General features: G+C 47.7%; 1 protein-coding gene across 1 annotated transcript in view; it reads left to right on the top strand.

Moving 5' to 3' along the window:
* The window catches only part of KIF15 (kinesin family member 15), a 927,627-nt gene that overhangs the window by 834,393 nt on the left and 74,870 nt on the right, over nucleotides 1-18,364 (top strand). The gene's annotated exons all lie outside the window — the stretch shown is intronic.

Here is an 18,364-nt window from a genome sequence, read left to right as displayed (position 1 = left end):
CAGGCATTACATGTGATTCAAGGTAGACCTTTAGCACTTTTAATTTTCGGTGCCTCCACTCCCACTTAGGCCCTTGGGTGTTTGTGAAAAAGATGTTAGTTTAGGTCCTGCCCATCTTAAGAGGTCGGTGGTTCAAATATGTCCCTACCTCGACAGCTGGCTGCTTGAGCCAGGCTCGCTGCAGTCAGTTGTAGGCTTTTAACCTCAATGGGTTTCATCATAACCAAGCTGAAGTCCCCCAATGAATGGAAACCTTCCCAAAAGCTTCCATTCATTGGGGTGATTCTGGACATGGTAGAGTAAGTCCTCTCCTCAACCGCCAGTCCAGGACATTCAGACTTTGATTCAGATGTTTTTGGGACTGTCCTGGGTCTTGTTGACAATGTGTCTGAAGCTTGTTGCTCTCACAGCCACATGGATCCTCTTTGTCAGTAATGCCATTTCATACATGTAGACAGCCCGAGATCTATGGTGGTGGCTGACCAATCCACATCAGTCCTGGGGCAGACTTCTTCCCCTTCCCCACCCAGGGCTCGCAGCGGTGGTGGGTGTATTGCTACTGTATTTTAGTTTGGGGGGTGCTGAGTCATCTAGGGAAGGTGGTCTTCAGAGGTATCTGGTCTCCCCGGTGAGCCAGCTCCAGTTCAGTTTATTAGAATCAGCCAATTAGTTTGGCCATGAAGGCTTTCGTGACATCTATCAGGAGGAGGCTGGTGCAGGTGCGGATGAACAACACCATTGTCATGTGATAGTGAAACAAGCAGGGTAGAGTGGGCCCAGGGTCCTGTGCCAAGACACGTAACGTCTCTGGAGGGTGCTGAAATAGCATAACATCTCTTTTCAGCAGCCAACCACCTGGCTGGGTCCCTGAATGCTAGACTGGATGAATTGAGTAGATGTGTGGTAGATCTCGCTTGGCGTCTGCATCCCGAGGTGGCACAGCACGTGTTGGATCAATGAGGAGAGCACTGGTTAGCGCTATTCAGCACCGCTCTCCAGTGCTCTCCAAGCCACTGGAGACAAGCTATCCTGGCTGATGAGGGCTGAAACCCCGAAACCGGTCCTAGGATGCTTGTTTCCAGTCCAGGGAGGACCTGGCCTGGCAGTTCGGGCTGGAATGTTCCCATTGGGCGCAGGGTCAAGACTGATTTGACTATTGCCGGGTCCAAACTGGAGTGGCAGGGTGAGCAAAAAAACAATGGACTTAGGCCCAGATCTCTGTACTGGGGTGAATGTGAATGTATGACATTGTTCTGCATTCTGTCCATCAATTGTTCTTTTTGCATTTGTCACCCAGAGTAGGACAGGTATGCCCAGATGTGGGTCCTGTGCTCTCCATGCCACTGTAGTCAAGCTATCCTGGCTGATGAGGTCTGAAAGCCTGAAACCGGTCCTAGGAGGCTTGTTTCCAGTCCAGGGTCCAAACTAGAATGGCATGGTGAGCAAAAAAAACGATGGATTTAGGCCCAGATCTCTGTACTGGGGTGAATGTATGACATTGTTCTGCATTCTGTCCATCAATTCTTCTTTCTCCATTCAACACTGCTGAACATGCAGTGTCAACGATTTTGCACATTGGAGAGCAACATTAGAAAATTCATTCTGCTCAAATGGCTCATGAGACCCCTGTATGCTTTCCTGCCACTTGCTCTCCTGCCCTGAGTTCTGAAGAAGATGGAGAATAACTGGGCCCAAGCTAACCTAATTGGCCTGGATTGGGCCAGGAGAATATGGTATATGGAGCTCCTGAGCATGACCATCTGTCCTCCGATGGGGCTACCAGTTCAAGAGATTCTTCTGTCTCAGCAACAGGTCAGGGTTGTTCATCTGAACTTCCGCAACTTGCACCTTCATCTGTTGAGATTGAGTAGTAGCAGTTGACTGCATTTGAGTTGCTGATTAACTTGATCAATGTCATCCTCACTGCTGGTCTCCCTTCCATGAACTGCATATATGCTGGGTGCTGTGACATATCTGTTGCTGTTTCTGCCTGAAACACTGGCACTTAGAAACTAAGCTGTCAAACATTATTTTCTTTGTTTTATCTTTAGCTGCGCAATAGGCACTGTAAAAAGGTATGTCAACCCTTTCCGCATTCCTGTATTTGCCGTACCAGTCATCCTTATTTAAATCACTAGTTGTGATGTGATTCATTAAATGTTTGACTCACATGTCGCCACCTCCCCTCCCACCCCCCCTAAAAAAAAGTTTGGGATGCTCTGGGGAGACTTTAATTTGGTCTTGAGATTTCTTATGAGCATGGCATTCAAGCTTATGTATAGTTGCTCGCGGTGTCTCTTGTCCCTGAAAACATTCTTCCTCATTTCTTGCAAAGTCAATCTGTCACATGAGTCAAATGTAGGCATTTTCAGTGCAGCAGCCCTTAGCACCTTCTTGCCAGATAAATTGGTGTTGAGGACCAAGGTGGCTTTCTGTTGGCTCTATTCCTTGTTTGGCAATCAATTTCTCTTCGGGCAATCAATTTCTCTTCAAGCATTCTCTACTCTCCTTCTACCCTCGAAAGAAGGAGAGGCTCCATTGGATGAATCACGAAAGTGCTTTGAGTTTCTATATTGATAGTATCAAGGCTCATTGAGTGGACAATCAGTTCTTTGTGAGGTTTCCTGGAGCAAGGAGAAGGAATACTGTACAGAATAGAACCCTGTTGAAGTGGATAGTCCTCTGCTTCAACATCTGATACACACTCACCAAGAGACATCACCCATGAAGGTCTCTGAGCCTAATCTACAAGGGCCAAGACCTCTACAATGGTGTTTTCCTTGCAAATCATAAAGAACATTACCAAAACTAAGGAGCTTGTTTTAATTGGACTCTTCCCCAGAGATTTCATCCTGACAGTCCCAACAAAAGAGATCACTACTTTAATGGTGGTGGTTTGTAGAGCTGTGAAGTTACAGGATTTATAGCTCCCCATAGGCCAAGGTAAAGCCCTTCATCACTGTAGGGAGGGGGTATTACATTGTCCACCTTCTGGTCATCAGAGTTATTGGGTACATTTGGTTATGTCTTGGACTGCATTGGAGCCTCGGGTAATACTGGCCTTGAGGAAGAGGCTGAGCCTGGGGATCTGGCTTCATAACCACTGATTGCATATTAGTAATTTTATAATGCAGCATAACCATGCTAGAGACTGGTGTCTGCTCGGAGTTGGAGACTGGCACCTGGATTGGATCCTCTAATCATAGAGGCGTTATCGGCACAGAAATGGCTGGCATTGACCCCAAGTAGAAGTCTGAACCGGCATCTGTGAGGGTCCAGGAATGGATACCAAGGTGAAAGTTGCTGTCTTGCCTGCTTGTGTAAGTCCAACTGTCAGCCACTGTGGTTCCAAGGGGGCCTTAAGGCACACCAGAGGGATCTGGTGGCATCTGTACGATATGCTAAGTAGCTTCCTTGAAGCCCACTATTTGCTGCAGAGAAGACTTAGGACCAGGACAGCCTCTGGAAGCGAAGGTCTCTTTCGTGCCACCTTGCAACTTCTCACCAGATTTGGAGTGGCATGATGATGTAGAGTCCGGCATGGCTTATGGGTTTTTTTTTTCAATTTTGACTGACCTGATGCATTCAAGCCTAAATCGGACCTTGCACAAGAGTAGCACTGTGGCTTGAGGTTGAAGCAGAGCCGTTGTTTCATACACAATCTCTTCTTATGCTCTGGCACATAAAACTTTACTTCTCTCTGGTCACCTTCAGGGGCATTAGGGCACACTTTTCACATGACTTTGAGCTGTGACCAGAGGCCAGGCACCATATATATGTCATATGGGCTGTAACAAATATTTTCTTCTGGCAGTCATGGCACAGACTGAATCTTGTCTTTTTTTGCTGGCAATATCTTCCTTAGCAGACTGTATGGAGATGTTTGGAGTTATCCGGAGATGAACAAAAGTGGGAGTCAAGCTTTGGATTCACTTCAAATGGTGCAGGAAGAAAGAAACTGACATCAGCATGCAGTGTGACTATATGCAGATCCGCTACTCACTTGCACGGTTTCACAAGGTTGCAGTGCAGCCGCATGGCGTCACCTGTCGCCACGAAGGAGTCCTTGCTGGGAGAATTGTACAGATCCAGTCTGGTATCTGCACCTGGGATATTCTTAAGGGTGAGGAATCTGTGGTTAGAGTATCCCTCAGAAAAGAGCATTACCGGAGGTAAGTAACTTGTTCTTCTGCAGCCGGGGCTATGGACACCGGTGTTATGAGACTCCATGCTTAGCTTCGTGTCACCAGGTTTGAGACCTCAATCTCTCACTCAAGGGCATACTCTTTTATTGAGCTACACTGTTTTGGCAAAAAGGCAGATTCTGAGCTAGGCAATCCCTGTTCCAAGACACAGCATTGAGGATTTTCCGCTTTGAGCTCACAAATCGGGAATCCTAAAATATCCCTGAATACCCAAGTCAACCACCAAGATTTAGAGCATTCTGTGCTTTAACTATATATTTTAATCTTCTTCCTAATCTCTCATATTCTCGTTGTGGATACCGGAAGTTGTTGGACAGCATAGACTCCTACAGTGTGAACTCCTGAGTGAGACGGATCTCTGATGCCCTTGAGGCATTTACTGGTGATGGTTATAGCCCATTCCAGACTCCACTCGATGGGACGAGCCAAAACCCATCAGTCTATCCCTTGCTCCACTTGTTATTTTTTCGAACCAAGACCTGGCAATCTTCCCCATGCTTATCTCTCACATAGTTGTGATCTGGCTGCTGAGGCCCTCACAGTGATTTCAATAGCAACCTCCCCTCGGCCTACCTGCATCCTGTGCCAGCTAGAGCCTGACAGCTCCTTAATCAGTCACTGAGGAGGTGTCTCCTACAACGATTTGCTGGCAGCCTATCTGTGATGTGGCGCATGCAAAAGAAACAATTGTGATGGAATGCTGGACAATGCAAACCTTCACCCCCAGTTTCAAGGAACTGGGTTTAATCCATCATTCTTTTGCTCACCACACCACCCCAGTTTGGACCGAGCCATATGCAAATCAGTCTTGACCCTGTTCCTTATGGGAACAGTCCAGCCCGAACTGCCAAACCAGGTCCTCCCTGGAACGGAAACAAGCATCCTGGGACTGGTTTCTGTGATGTGAAAGCACCCAGCAGTGACTAGATAGAGTAGAGTCCTAGTTCAATCCCCATCCTTCCCTAGCGCATGGATCCTTGTTCCTGCAGCCCAAAACCTGCCTTCTCCACCCCACATAGTCCCTAGATGTACCTATGACAAAACAGATATCCCACCTGTTCCTCATCCATTAAGCAGCTTTTTCAGATTTTGTTTCCGATTCCTCCACCTTTCCTCTTTGCTTGGTAGCTTTCGTATACACCTTGGCTCCGAGGTAGAAAGCAGAGACCTGGCACACTATGGAAGCAACTCCTTGAGGGAGTTGAACGGCCTTCCGCTCCAGTAGCCACTGTTGTGGATCTGCTTTTCACAAAAAGGACAGATCCTAACCACAGTACTCCCCTGGACCGAGGCTAGACCCAGCACTCCCCCAAGGCGAGATAATAATACCAATCCAAATGTATGGAATATAACACATATTAATTTATTAATACACTACTTCAACAAAGACAGGCCGAATGCATTAGTCATGGCAGACTCCCAAGTAACAATAAGATAAGTAAAATAAACAGTCAAAATAAAGTACTATATATATATATATATCAACTAAATAAAAGGAATAAGGAATAATGAGGAATAGAATAGTAAAGAGTAGCAAGACTAGAAATAAACTAGTTAAGACTTGATTAGGAATACCTCACCGACTGATTCCTCCACTATATCTCGCCAACCAAGCTGAGGGGAGTCTGGTACTGCTGCCAGGCAAGAGTTCAGTCAGGACACAAAGTTCCCACCCGACCACCGCAATACGTCTTCTGTGGTGAACTTCTGTCTGGCCAGCGGAGGCCCCTTGCTTTAATACTGTTTTAAAACAACATCAAAATTTGCCTACACCAAACTTATTTCCAAAGAAATCTTAGAACATGAATCAAACCCAAACTTCTTTAGTTTGACCCGGTATTTTTATTTATACCCATCAACTTTATAATTCTTTTAGGTCTATTTTTTCATATTTTAAGCACAAAAGGAAAAAAAACTGTACATTCAATCCAATTACGTTAATATACAATGCTATTTACAATATGCTATATTCTATTCCAAAAAATTAAATTAAATAAACATCATACATCTCATGCGGGAGCAAATAACACGAATAGTGTAAACTAGCATTTGCTAGTCCAAAAAATTGTCGTTATTTGGCGATTGTGCTCCTGTTTGACTTTCTTTCACTTTTGGATATAGATTTATTTAATATAAAGAAAAAACATAAATGTATGATGTTTGTTTGTACAATGTATTGTTTTTGTGATGTATTTCATTTTGGAATATAATATATGTTTGAAAATAGCATTGTATATTAATTTAAGGTGCTGGCCAAGCCCCTGTATTTTGTCTTCGAGGCGGAGTTTCTACATTCCATCGATAATATACAATTCACTCTGGTCTGTGAGGTGCGAAAAACAAGTGAGGAGCAAAATATGCCCTCCCCACCTTGTTAAGCTCAGAAAATGGCGACAGTCGAGAAAATAGTCAGTTATGCAAACGCGGTCATGCACCTGTAGAATTCAATTCAATTCAATTCAGAAATTTATATAGCGCGCTACATACCCAGAGGGTCTCAAGGCGCTTAGGGAGGGGTGGGGAATTATATGTCGAATATCCAGGTTTTAAGTTGTTTTCTGAAAGATAGGTGGTTTTGAGTGAGGCGAAGGTGAGTGGGAAGTGAGTTCCAGGTTTTAGCCGCCAGGTAGGAGAAGGATCTTCCTCCCATGGTGGTTTTGTTGATGCGAGGTACAGCAGCCAGGGCTTGGCTGGAGGAGCGTAGTTGGCGGGAGGGGGTGTAGAAGGAAAGTCGTGTGTTGAGGCATTCGGGTCCAAGTTCGTAGAGGGCTTTGTGTGCGTGGGTTAGGAGGCGGAATGTTATCTTCTTATTGACGGGGAGCCAGTGGAGGCTCTTCCGGTGACCAGAAATGTGGTCATTGCGCGGGATGTCTAGTATGAGTCTGGCTGAAGTGTTCTGATGGAGTTTTTTCTGAAGTTTTGCGGTGGTACCGGCGTATAGGGTGTTTCCGTTGTCCAGTCGGCTTGTAACCAGTGCGTGGGTGACCGTTTTTCTGGTTTCGGTGGGGATCCAGCAAAATGTTTTATTGAGCATGCGAAGAATGTTGAAGCAAGAAGATGAAACGGCATTGACTTGTCTGGTCATCGAGAGTGAGGAGTCCAGAATGACGCCCAGGTTCCGTGCGTGGTCCGTCAGGGTGGCTGCTTTTCCGAGGGACTCTGGCCACCAAGAGTCGTCCCAGGCAGAGGGGGAGGTGCCTAAGATAAGGACTTCAGTTTTGTCGGAATTCAGTTTCAGACGGCTGTGCTTCATCCACTCGGCTACTTCTTTCATTCCTTCATGCAGGTTGGTTTTGGCGGTGTTAGGGTCTTTGGTGAGAGAGAGGATCAGTTGAGTGTCATCAGCGTAGGAGATGATGTTGAGGTTGTGTTGGCGTGCGATGGTCGCAAGGGGGCTCATGTATACGTTGAAGAGGGTGGGGCTGAGTAATGATCCTTGTGGCACGCCGCAAATGACTTCAGTGGCCTCTGACTTGAATGGTGGGAGGCGGACTCTCTGAGTTCTTCCGGCAAGGAACAAGGTAATCCATTCCAGTGCTTTTCCTTGGATTCCGATGTTTCTGAGGCGGTGTAACAGGGTGCTATGACAGACTGTGTCGAAGGCTGCGGAGAGGTCGAGGAGGATGAGGGCGACTGTGTCTCCATTGTCCAGTAGAGTTCGAATGTCGTCTGTTGCTGCGATGAGGGCGGTCTCAGTGCTGTGTTTGGCTCGGAAGCCGGACTGTGATGAGTCGAGGGATTTGTTGGTTTCGAGGAAGGCGGCGAGCTGGTTGTTGACAGCTTTCTCAATGACTTTGGCCGGGAATGGAAGGAGCGAGATGGGGCGGTAGTTTTTGAGTTCGGTGGGGTCCGCTGTGGGTTTTTTCAGAAGGGCGCTGAGTTCGGCGTGTTTCCAGCTTTCCGGGAAGGTGGCGGAGTTGAGGGAGCAGTTAATGACATCTCGGAAGTGGGGAGCGATGACGGAGTCAGCTTTGTTGAAGATGTGGTGGGGGCAAGGGTCTGTGGGGGATCCTGAGTGGATGGAGTTCATCAGGCGGATGGTGTCCTCAGTGGAGATTGGGTTCCAGTCATTAAGGATGTTCAAGGGGGGTGAAGGTACGGCAGAAGGTTGGGTGGGTTGGTCTCCGGGTTGGTAGTCGAAGCTGTTGTGGATATCTGCGATTTTGTCGTGGAAGAACAAAGCAAGGGAGTCGCAAAGGGCTTGAGAGGGAGTGATGTCGTTGGAGTTGGCAGTGGGGTTGGTAAACTCTTTGACGATGTTGAATAGTTCCTTGCTGTTGTGTGCGTTGTTGTCAAGTTGGTCTTTGAAGGCGGCTTTCTTGGCAGTCCGGATCAGTTGGTGGTGTATGCGGGTGGCGTTTTTGAAGGCGTCCCTGGTGCTGGTGTTTGGGTCTTTTTTCCAGGCCTTCTCAAGGGAGCGACAGAGTTTCTTGGATTTCTTAAGATCAACGTTGAACCAAGGGGCGTTTTTGTTGCCAAGTTTGCTTTGACGTTTTTTCAGGGGTGCTAGGATGTCGGCGCTGTTGGTTAGCCATTGAGTGAGGTTAATGGCTGCTTGGTTGGCGTTCGAAGAGTGGGCAGGGGGGGTTTGAAGAAGCGATGAGGAGATCTGGTCGATGGTGATTTTGTTCCAGTTTCTTCGCAGAGTACGTTGGGGGTGGATGTGGGTAGTGGTCTTTTTATAGACAAAGTGAACGCAGCTGTGGTCTGTCCAGTGGAGAGCAGTGGTGTGACTGAAGGAGATATGTTTGCTGGAGGTGAAGATGGGGTCGAGTGTGTGCCCTGCAATGTGGGTGGGGGTATTAACAAGTTGTTTGAGTCCGATGTTGGCGAGATTGTCCAGAAGGGTGGTGGTGTTGCAGTCGATGCTCTTTTCCAGGTGAAAGTTGAGGTATCCCAATAGAATGTAGTCCTCGGAGGGGAGGGCGTGTGGGGTGATAAAGTCAGTGATGTTTTCACAGAATTGTGCACGGGGTCCTGGTGGCCTGTAGAGGAGGGTGCCTCTGAGTGTGGTCTTGGGGTCGGTGTGGATCTGGAAGTGAAGGTGTTCGGCGCTAGCAAGGTTGGCGTCAGAGCTGGTCGAGATGCGGATGGAATTCTTGTGGACGATAGCGATGCCTCCTCCTGTTTGCTTGGTGCGGTCTTTTCGGATGATCTTGTAGCCTTCCGGGATGGCAATGGTGATGTCTGGGGCTGAGGAGGCGTTCATCCATGTTTCTGTTAGGAAGGCGACGTCCGGAGAGATGGTGTCTAGTAGATTCCAGAGGTCGATGGCGTGTCTGTGGACCGAGCGGGTGTTGAGCAGGATGCATTTTAGGTGGTTGGTGACAGGTCTCTGTTTGGTGTTAGTGGATGAGGAGTCGGTCTTGGTGCTGTCAAACTTGCAGGAGTTGCATGTGAAGGGTCCATGGGTGTGTCCAGGAGCGGCTTGGGCGCAGTTGGGGAGTCGACCGGGGTTTAGGGCTAAGAGGGTAGAGGCGTCGTATGTAATGCGGGTGGGGTGGGTGGGACGGGGGACAGGGGGTCTGGCGGTCGGGCGTAGACGGGCTTACCTTTGGCGCACCTTCGGCGCGACTGGGGCGCGATCGCTGCGCGTGAGCGCTGCGCGTACAGACATCAGTCATATATGGATAGTGGAGGGGGAGGGGCGAGGGCGGAGCAGCTGAGAGGCGGGAGGCGGGGTGGATATCCGGGGAGGGAAGGCTAAACAACAACAAGAAACTAGACAAGATGGCAGTCGGCCAAATCCTATGCAGAGATAGGGGCACAGAGTATTAATGACACGCTAAGATACTGTAAATGGGCACAAACAATCAAAATATTGAAATGCAAGGCAATGCACACAAAGCTCAGCGTTACAGCACACTATGGAAGGCAAGCGCTGTGTTATTATGCTAATTGCTACAATTGGGACTAGCGCTACGCAGCAAAACAAACTTCACAACAACTGAGGTGGTGGAGCGCTATGAAAATAATTACTTAAAATCGGGCTCTATGTGAGTAAATGAATATAATCGGGTGCAGCTCAAAGCAGCTTAAGGCAGGAAATAATTAATAAAAATCGAGCGCTATGTGAGTAAATGAATACAATCGGGTGCAGCTCAGAGCAGCTTAAGGCAGGAAATAATTAATAAAAATCGGGCGCTATGTAACTAAATAGTTGAAATTGGGCGCTGTGGGAGTTAATAATTAGAATCGGGTGCAGCTCAGAGCAGCTCGAGGCAGGTCACAATACCGCACTGAGGTCGGGGAGGCAGCTTGAAAAGGAGCGACCGCTTCCGACGAGTCAGGACGGTCACAGAGGTCTCGTGGAGAGACCGAGCCTGACGAACTGTGGGAGGGCGGAGCAGCTGGGAGGCGGGAGGCGGGGTGGATATCCGGGGAGGGAAGGCTAAACAACAACAAGAAACTAGACAAGATGGCAGTCGGCCAAATCCTATGCAGAGATAGGGGCACAGAGTATTAATGACACGCTAAGATACTGTAAATGGGCACAAACAATCAAAATATTGAAATGCAAGGCAATGCACACAAAGCTCAGCGTTACAGCACACTATGGAAGGCAAGCGCTGTGTTATTATGCTAATTGCTACAATTGGGACTAGCGCTACGCAGCAAAACAAACTTCACAACAACTGAGGTGGTGGAGCGCTATGAAAATAATTACTTAAAATCGGGCGCTATGTGAGTAAATGAATATAATCGGGTGCAGCTCAAAATAGCTTAAGGCAGGAAATAATTAATAAAAATCGAGCGCTATGTGAGTAAATGAATACAATCGGGTGCAGCTCAGAGCAGCTTAAGGCAGGAAATAATTAATAAAAATCGGGCGCTATGTAACTAAATAGTTGAAATTGGGCGCTGTGGGACTTCCAATGTGTTACTCCTATGTTACTCTACATCATGGCTTCCTCCTTCCCTCTATCAAAATGCCTAATTCAATTGTAATAATTTCTTTAAATTAAGGTTTTGAGAGCATACCCCAAAACATTTTCTTCAAAACAGTACCACTGCAGTTGAAAAGGGAAGCTCACAACTGAGCTTTTCCCTCGAAATTGATCTGCCTCTGGAAACTTTTTGATAAGAAATTGAATGTCTCATGCACCTTGCGTACTCTCTACAGTCTATCTCCACCTACAATAGGAAGGATATATTCTTGGCATGGCTGTCATTCTCTCTCTTCAATCTTCAACTACCTTTCCAACTCTCAGAATCAACTCTAATGAAATCCTGCCCTCCTTCATCCGGTCACAGACTCTTCTAATGTTCATCAACCCCCACCTTTCTGATGCAAGCTGGAAACTTAATGTTGACTTCCCAAACACACGTCACAACACTGCAATGTGTTTTTTCCAGCTGTCAACCTAAAGACAGCCTCACAATTCACTTGGCTTCCTCATATCCTTACTTCTCACCCACTCATGTGTCTTACATAATTCACCTTCCTCATGGAGGTATACTTCATTTGGGTAACTCACTTCACCCCTTCAGTCCCCACCTTCTCCAGCTTGCATAGACTTCCTCCTCTCCGCTACGACCACACCACAGATTCCCGACCCCAATCTCCTACAATGCATCCTTCTCAACACCCGCTCGATCCACAGACACGCCATTGACCTATGGAATCTACTAGACACCATCTCTCCAGACGTCGCCTTCCTAACGGAAACATGGATGAACGCTTCCTCCGCCCCAGACATCACCATCGCTATCCCTGATGACTATAAGATCACACGCAAGGACCGCACCGACCATACAGGAGGAGGAATCGCTATCGTCCATAAGAAATCCATCCGCATCTCTACCAGCTCTGACGCCAACCTCGCTAACTCCGAACACCTTCACTTCCAGATCCACATCGACCCCAAGACAACTCTTAGAGGCACCCTCCTCTACAGACCACCAGGACCCCGCGCAAAATTCAGTGAAGACATCACGGACTTCATCACCCCACACGCGCTCCCCTCCAAAGACTACATCCTTCTGGGAGACCTCAACTTTCACCTCGAAAAGATCAACGACCGCAACACCGCCACCCTCTTAGACAACCTCGCCAACCTCGGACTTAAACAACTGGTCACTTCCCCCACCCACATCGCAGGTCACACACTCGACCCTATCTTCACCTCCAGCAACCATGTCTCCTTCAGCCACACTACGGATCTCCTCTGGACTGACCACAGCTGCGTTCACTTCACCTACAACAAGCCGAAACCCATCATCCACCTCCAACCAACTCTACAAAGAAACTGGAACAAAATCACCACGGATCAGATCTCCGCATCGCTCCTTCGAACCTCCCCAGCCCTCTCTTCTAACGCCAACGAAGCCGCCTCCAACCTCACCCTTTGGTTATCCAACACCGCCGACTCCTTAGCACCACTGAAAAAACGTCAACACAAACTTGGCAACAAGAAGGCCTCATGGTTCAACGATGATCTCAAGAAGTCCAAGAAACTCTGCCGCTCCCTTGAAAAGGCCTGGAAAAAAGACCCATCCACCAGCAACAAGGACGCCTTCAAAAGCGCCACCCGCACTCACCACCAACTGATCCGAAAAGCCAAGAAAACAGCATTCAAGGATCGACTTGACGACAACGCCCACAACAGCAAGGAACTTTTCAACATAGTCAAGGAATTTTCCAACCCCTCGGCCAACTCCAACGACATCACCCCCTCTCAAACCCTCTGCGACTCCCTAGCCTCTTTTTTCCACAACAAGATTGCTGACATCCACAACAGCTTCGACAACCAACCCGGAAGCCAACCCACCCCACCATCTGCTGACCATCTTCCCCCCGTAAACACCCTTAACGCCTGGAACCCAATCTCCACTGAGGACACCATCCGCCTGATGAATTCCATCCACTCTGGATCCCCCACAGACCCATGCCCTCACCACATCTTCAACAAAGCAGACTCCGTCATAGCACCGCACCTCCGAGACGTCATCAACTGCTCCTTCAACTCCGCTACCTTCCCAGAAGACTGGAAACACGCTGAACTCACCGCCCTTCTGAAAGAACCAACAGCAGACCCCACCGAACTCAAAAACTACCGCCCCATCTCGCTTCTTCCATTCCCGGCCAAAGTCATCGAGAAAGCCGTCAACAACCAGCTCGCCGCCTTCCTCGAAGCCAACAAATCCCTCGACCCCTCACAATCTGGCTTCCGAGCCAAACACAGCACTGAGACCGCCCTCATCGCAGCAACAGACGACATTCGAACTCTACTGGACAATGGTGACACAGTCGCCCTCATCCTCCTCGACCTCTCTGCAGCATTCGACACAGTCTGCCACAGCACCCTTCTACAACGCCTCAATAACATCGGAATCCAAGGAAAAGCACTTGATTGGATCACCTCGTTCCTCACCGGAAGAACCCAGAGAGTCCGCCTCCCACCATTCAAGTCCGAGGCCTCTGAAGTCATCTGCGGCGTACCTCAAGGATCCTCACTCAGTCCCACCCTCTTCAACGTATACATGAGCCCCCTCGCGGCCATCGCCCGCCAACACAACCTCAACATCATCTCTTACGCGGATGACACTCAACTGATCCTTTCTCTCACCAAGGACCCCAGCACCGCCAAAACTAACTTACACGAAGGAATGAAAGAAGTCGCCGAATGGATGAAACAAAGCCGTCTGAAACTGAACTCAGACAAAACAGAAGTCCTCATCTTAGGTACATCCCCCTCTGCATGGGACGACTCCTGGTGGCCGGAAGCCCTCGGAAAAGCACCCATCCCGACAGACCACGCACGGAACCTTGGCGTCATCCTGGATTCTTCACTCTCAATGAACAGACAAGTCAGCGCCGGTACCACCGCTAAACTCCAGAAGAAACTACAACGAATCCAAAACGCCTCAGCCAGGCTCATATTAGACATCCCACGCAACGAACACATCTCTGGTCACCTGAAAGACCGCCACTGGCTACCCGTCAATAAGAGGATCACTTTCCGACTGCTTACCCACGCACACAAATCACTCTACGACATCGGACCAGATTGCCTCAACTCTCGACTGTCCTTCTACACCCCCTCCCGCCAACTTCGCTCTTCCAGCCAAGCCTTCGCCACTGTACCTCGCATCAACAAGACCACCATGGGAGGCAGATCCTTTTCATACCTGGCTGCTAAAACATGGAACTCACTCCCCGCTTACCTTCGCCTCACCCAGAACCACCTAGCGTTCAGAAAGCAGCTTAAAACGTGGATATTTGACAAATAATCCTCCTCCCCTTCCTAAGCGCCTTGAAACCCTCTGGGTATGTAGTGCGCTATACAAATTTTATGACTTGACTTGACTCTCCGCCACTCCTGGCAACTTTCTGCCCATGCCGTATCCAACTTCTCAAATTCCCCCCATTTCTATTGCTCTCTCCTAGTTGCCAACCTACCCAATTGGACTGCTCCCTCATATATGCCCCCAAAGAAATTCTGTTGTACCACTTTCTGTGCCACATTCTTTCATTCAGCCTCTTTTATTTTTCCCCTGACTCCGCCCATTCACCTAAAGTCACTTGCAGCCTTCACCGCCTGTCTAGTATAGTCACTGCCATTATGGATAGGTCTCTCACTTTTCCATACAATAAATATGACTCCTTCTACATTAATTTCCACTGAGTCGTGAAGTGGGCTATCCCACCTCCTAGCTTGGTTAATCTGATTTCTCTGAAAAGCCTAGAAATACTGCCCTGACTTGCCTAATAAAATCCAATCTAAGTGACTCCTGCTCCTGGAAATCATTTGGCCCAGAAGTTAGGTTTCACCTTCATCCAATTGGGGACGGTGGCTCTCCAAAACCTTGCCTGGTTAGTCATGGTCCACTTATAGAGTTTAGTAATTGTGTTGACTTTCCCAACAAGTAGAATCCAAAAGGAATCCTTTTCACAAAAATCAGAGCTAATGCTGCCTTTTGTCCTGAAAGTTGGGTCTGCCCAGCTTCCACCCCAACCTCTCATCCCACTGAATGTGGCTGTCTCCTCTAAACTGACCTCTGTCATGCACAAGAACTCCTCTTTGCTGAGAACCCCTTCCCAAAAAATCAGCCAGGTCACCAACAGGACTCAGTTCACCCTTACTCTATTTAACTTTTGATCCCCCATAATCAGGCTCAAACCTCGAATACCAAATCACAAACACAAGATAATAGCCTTGCAGATAATAGCCTTGCAAATTATCCCAAGGAATAATCATGAATCTTGTCTGACCAGAACCCTCCCATAGCTTTCTAGTAAGACTTGCCCCAAGGCCACATCCCCCCTACCTGACCTCAAGTTGGCCGCCACAGTTGGTCTCTCCATGATGCTCTATCACTCCTGGACAATAGAACTGGTCATCGACCTGATCTTTACCACATCCCTCACCTGACCTGAATCCTGCTCTCTTTGAACTTTCCCTCGACCGTGGAGACGCTGCTATTTGACTGATGCCTGGTGGAGCTACCTGTTAGCTGAAGAGGAGATGGGCTGTGGATTCCCCCTCGGCCGTCATCTACCCAGCCAGACCTTGGGCAGACGTTCCTTCGTCTCTCTGTCATACTCCCTCTTACCCCTTCACCCTACCCCCTTCCCCCTCTACGCTCCCTTCTTCTTGCCTTCTATCCCTTTAATGTGTTTCTGTTGAGACCTAGATATTTGATTGATGCCCGGTGGAGCTACCTGATAGGTGAAGAGGAGATGGGCTGCGGATTCCCCCTCAGCCGTCCCCTACCCAGCCGGACCATGGGCAAACATCCCCTTCGTCTCTTTCGTTTCTATACCCTACCCCTTTTTCCCTTACCCCCTCTCCCTTCCCCTCCCCATTTTCCTTTTCTTCTATTCTCCTGAAATGTTTTTACTGGTATCTTTGGTAACTTGTAACTGATGCAAGTTTGCAACTATGTGGAACTTTATGTAAAGCGCTCTGATACCTTCGGGTCTAGCCAACGCTATATAAAACTATTTATATAAAAATAAAAAATAGTCCCACAGTTACCTTGTCCAGATCCACATACAACCATTGAAAACTTCCCATGTCTCACTAATTCACCATTGAGGTTGATTCTTCACAGCTGTCATTCAGTGGTTAAGCACAGATAGGAATTTGGTGGCTTGAGGCATATATTTAAATTTGACATTTATGCTTGGAGATCTCTCATAACATTAAGTATCTCCATTATTATCTATGATGATGAAGGCAGGCATAGTGGAGGTGTCTCAATATACTACAATTGTATTCTACGTAGTCAGAGTCCTCTGAATGCTTAACTCCTTCTCCTATGTCTGATTATGGAGATGAAATCATCTTGTTCAGAACCAATTCGACTCAATGTTATCTATCAACTCCTGGCGACAACCTTATCTTTACTGAGCAGTACCTGGAACATATCACAAGCTAACTTCTTTCCGAAACAAATATCTTCATAGAAAAGTTCAAGCTCCATAGTAGCAAACCCAACGATACAGCAGTCAAACTAATATCCTTGTTTCTCTCTGGTGACAACCTCGTCCGACACTGCCTTAGACCACCCACATCTGAGGCTGTACTCTAGATCTTAAAGTTTGGAAAGAATATTTGTTTAATGCAACCAATCCCATTCATGTTGGCAAATCTGAACACTACCTCATTCCGTTCTCACTGTTTTTCTCACACTTTAGCCGTGGCCAACTGAAAAAGGGACTTTACCCTCTCAGCCATCAAAAATCTTGATTCCGACATCGGAGACGAGACAGTGACCCCGGCTCAGCAGTCTGAGTACCGAAACCCCTCTCCCAACCAAATCCAAACCTAAGGCTCCGGTAACACCTTCGCCCTCGGGCTCAGGTCGACAACGGCAACACATTTCAGACGCCCCGCCCTATGAAACCAAAAAGCCTTTCTGCTTGGGCGCAAGCCAGCCCCATTCCGGTGCTGAAAAATCACCTTCGCCACCAAACCCGAAAACCAAAGGGGTGCCACGCCCTTCTTCGTCAACACCGAAAACAGCCTCGGCGCCGAAGCCCTCTGTGTCAAAATAAACAAAGGAGAAGTATTCGGAGCCAAAACTGGACACTTCAGAAAACTCTAAAATACCCATGAAACGGATGGAGATAGGCACTAATACTTCTCCACCTCTCTCTCCTTCTCTAGCTGATCCAAATCTGCTAATTTCTCCACCACACTACCCACAACTTACATTTTCACCTCAACCACAGGATGATTATACTGATCAGGGTGGGGATGGGGATCCAGAAAGGGATGATGACGCACATACCATCCCATACAATACAGATCCTTGGGATGATTACAACACAGATCCCGACCCACACAATGACCTGAACCTCTATCCCTCTAGGCCATCACCACCAGATGACAATATTGGGTTTGCGCAACTAATTAATAGGGCTGCTCAATACCACTGGGTGCAATTACACTCTGATCCCTTAGAGGAAGACTTTTTATTGGAAACATTTACACTCACACAAAAGTCTACGCACACCCTGCCAATGTTAAAAGGCATGCTAAAACATGCACCAGAAGTTTTTAAGGACCCCGTCAGAGCCAGGATTCTTGACACCGGGATGGAAAAAAATATAAGGCAGCTTCCAAAGACCCAGTGTACATTAAAGGTCAGGTCCTTTTAGATTCTCTGGTGGTGTCCAATGCACGCAAGAGGGCAAATTCACAAAGCACAGGCGACACCCTTCCTCCTGATAAGGAATCCAAAATCATAGACGCATTTGGAAAACGTATTGTCACAGGCTGCAAATCATTGGCGCATTGCCAATGCCCAAGCTTTGTTGGCCAGATATGACTGAGCTCACTATGATGAGCTTGAAAAAGCTTATCCAACATCTTCCTGACCAATATAAAGACAAAGATATTGACCTTATACAGAAGGGAAAATTAATAACAAATACATCTATCAAATGTGCGCTCGAAGCGGCTGATACGGCATCTTGCGCTATTAATACCCACATTTTGCTACGCAGGCACGCTTGGCTCAGAATCTCCGTATTCAAGCAGGAGGTGCAATCTGCTATTCATAATCAGCCTTTTGAACAAGAGCATCTTTTTGGATCCACAGTCGATACATCTTTAGAAAAGATGAAAAAGGATACGGACACTGCCAAGTCCATGGGTGCCTTGCAATCATCTTCCCCTAGAGGTTCATTTTGTCGCTCCTTTTTCAGG

Source organism: Lissotriton vulgaris, chromosome 10 (genome assembly GCF_964263255.1).
Source record: "Lissotriton vulgaris chromosome 10, aLisVul1.2, whole genome shotgun sequence".
NCBI lineage: Eukaryota > Metazoa > Chordata > Amphibia > Caudata > Salamandridae > Lissotriton > Lissotriton vulgaris.
This window is presented reverse-complemented; position numbering and strand designations above follow the sequence as displayed.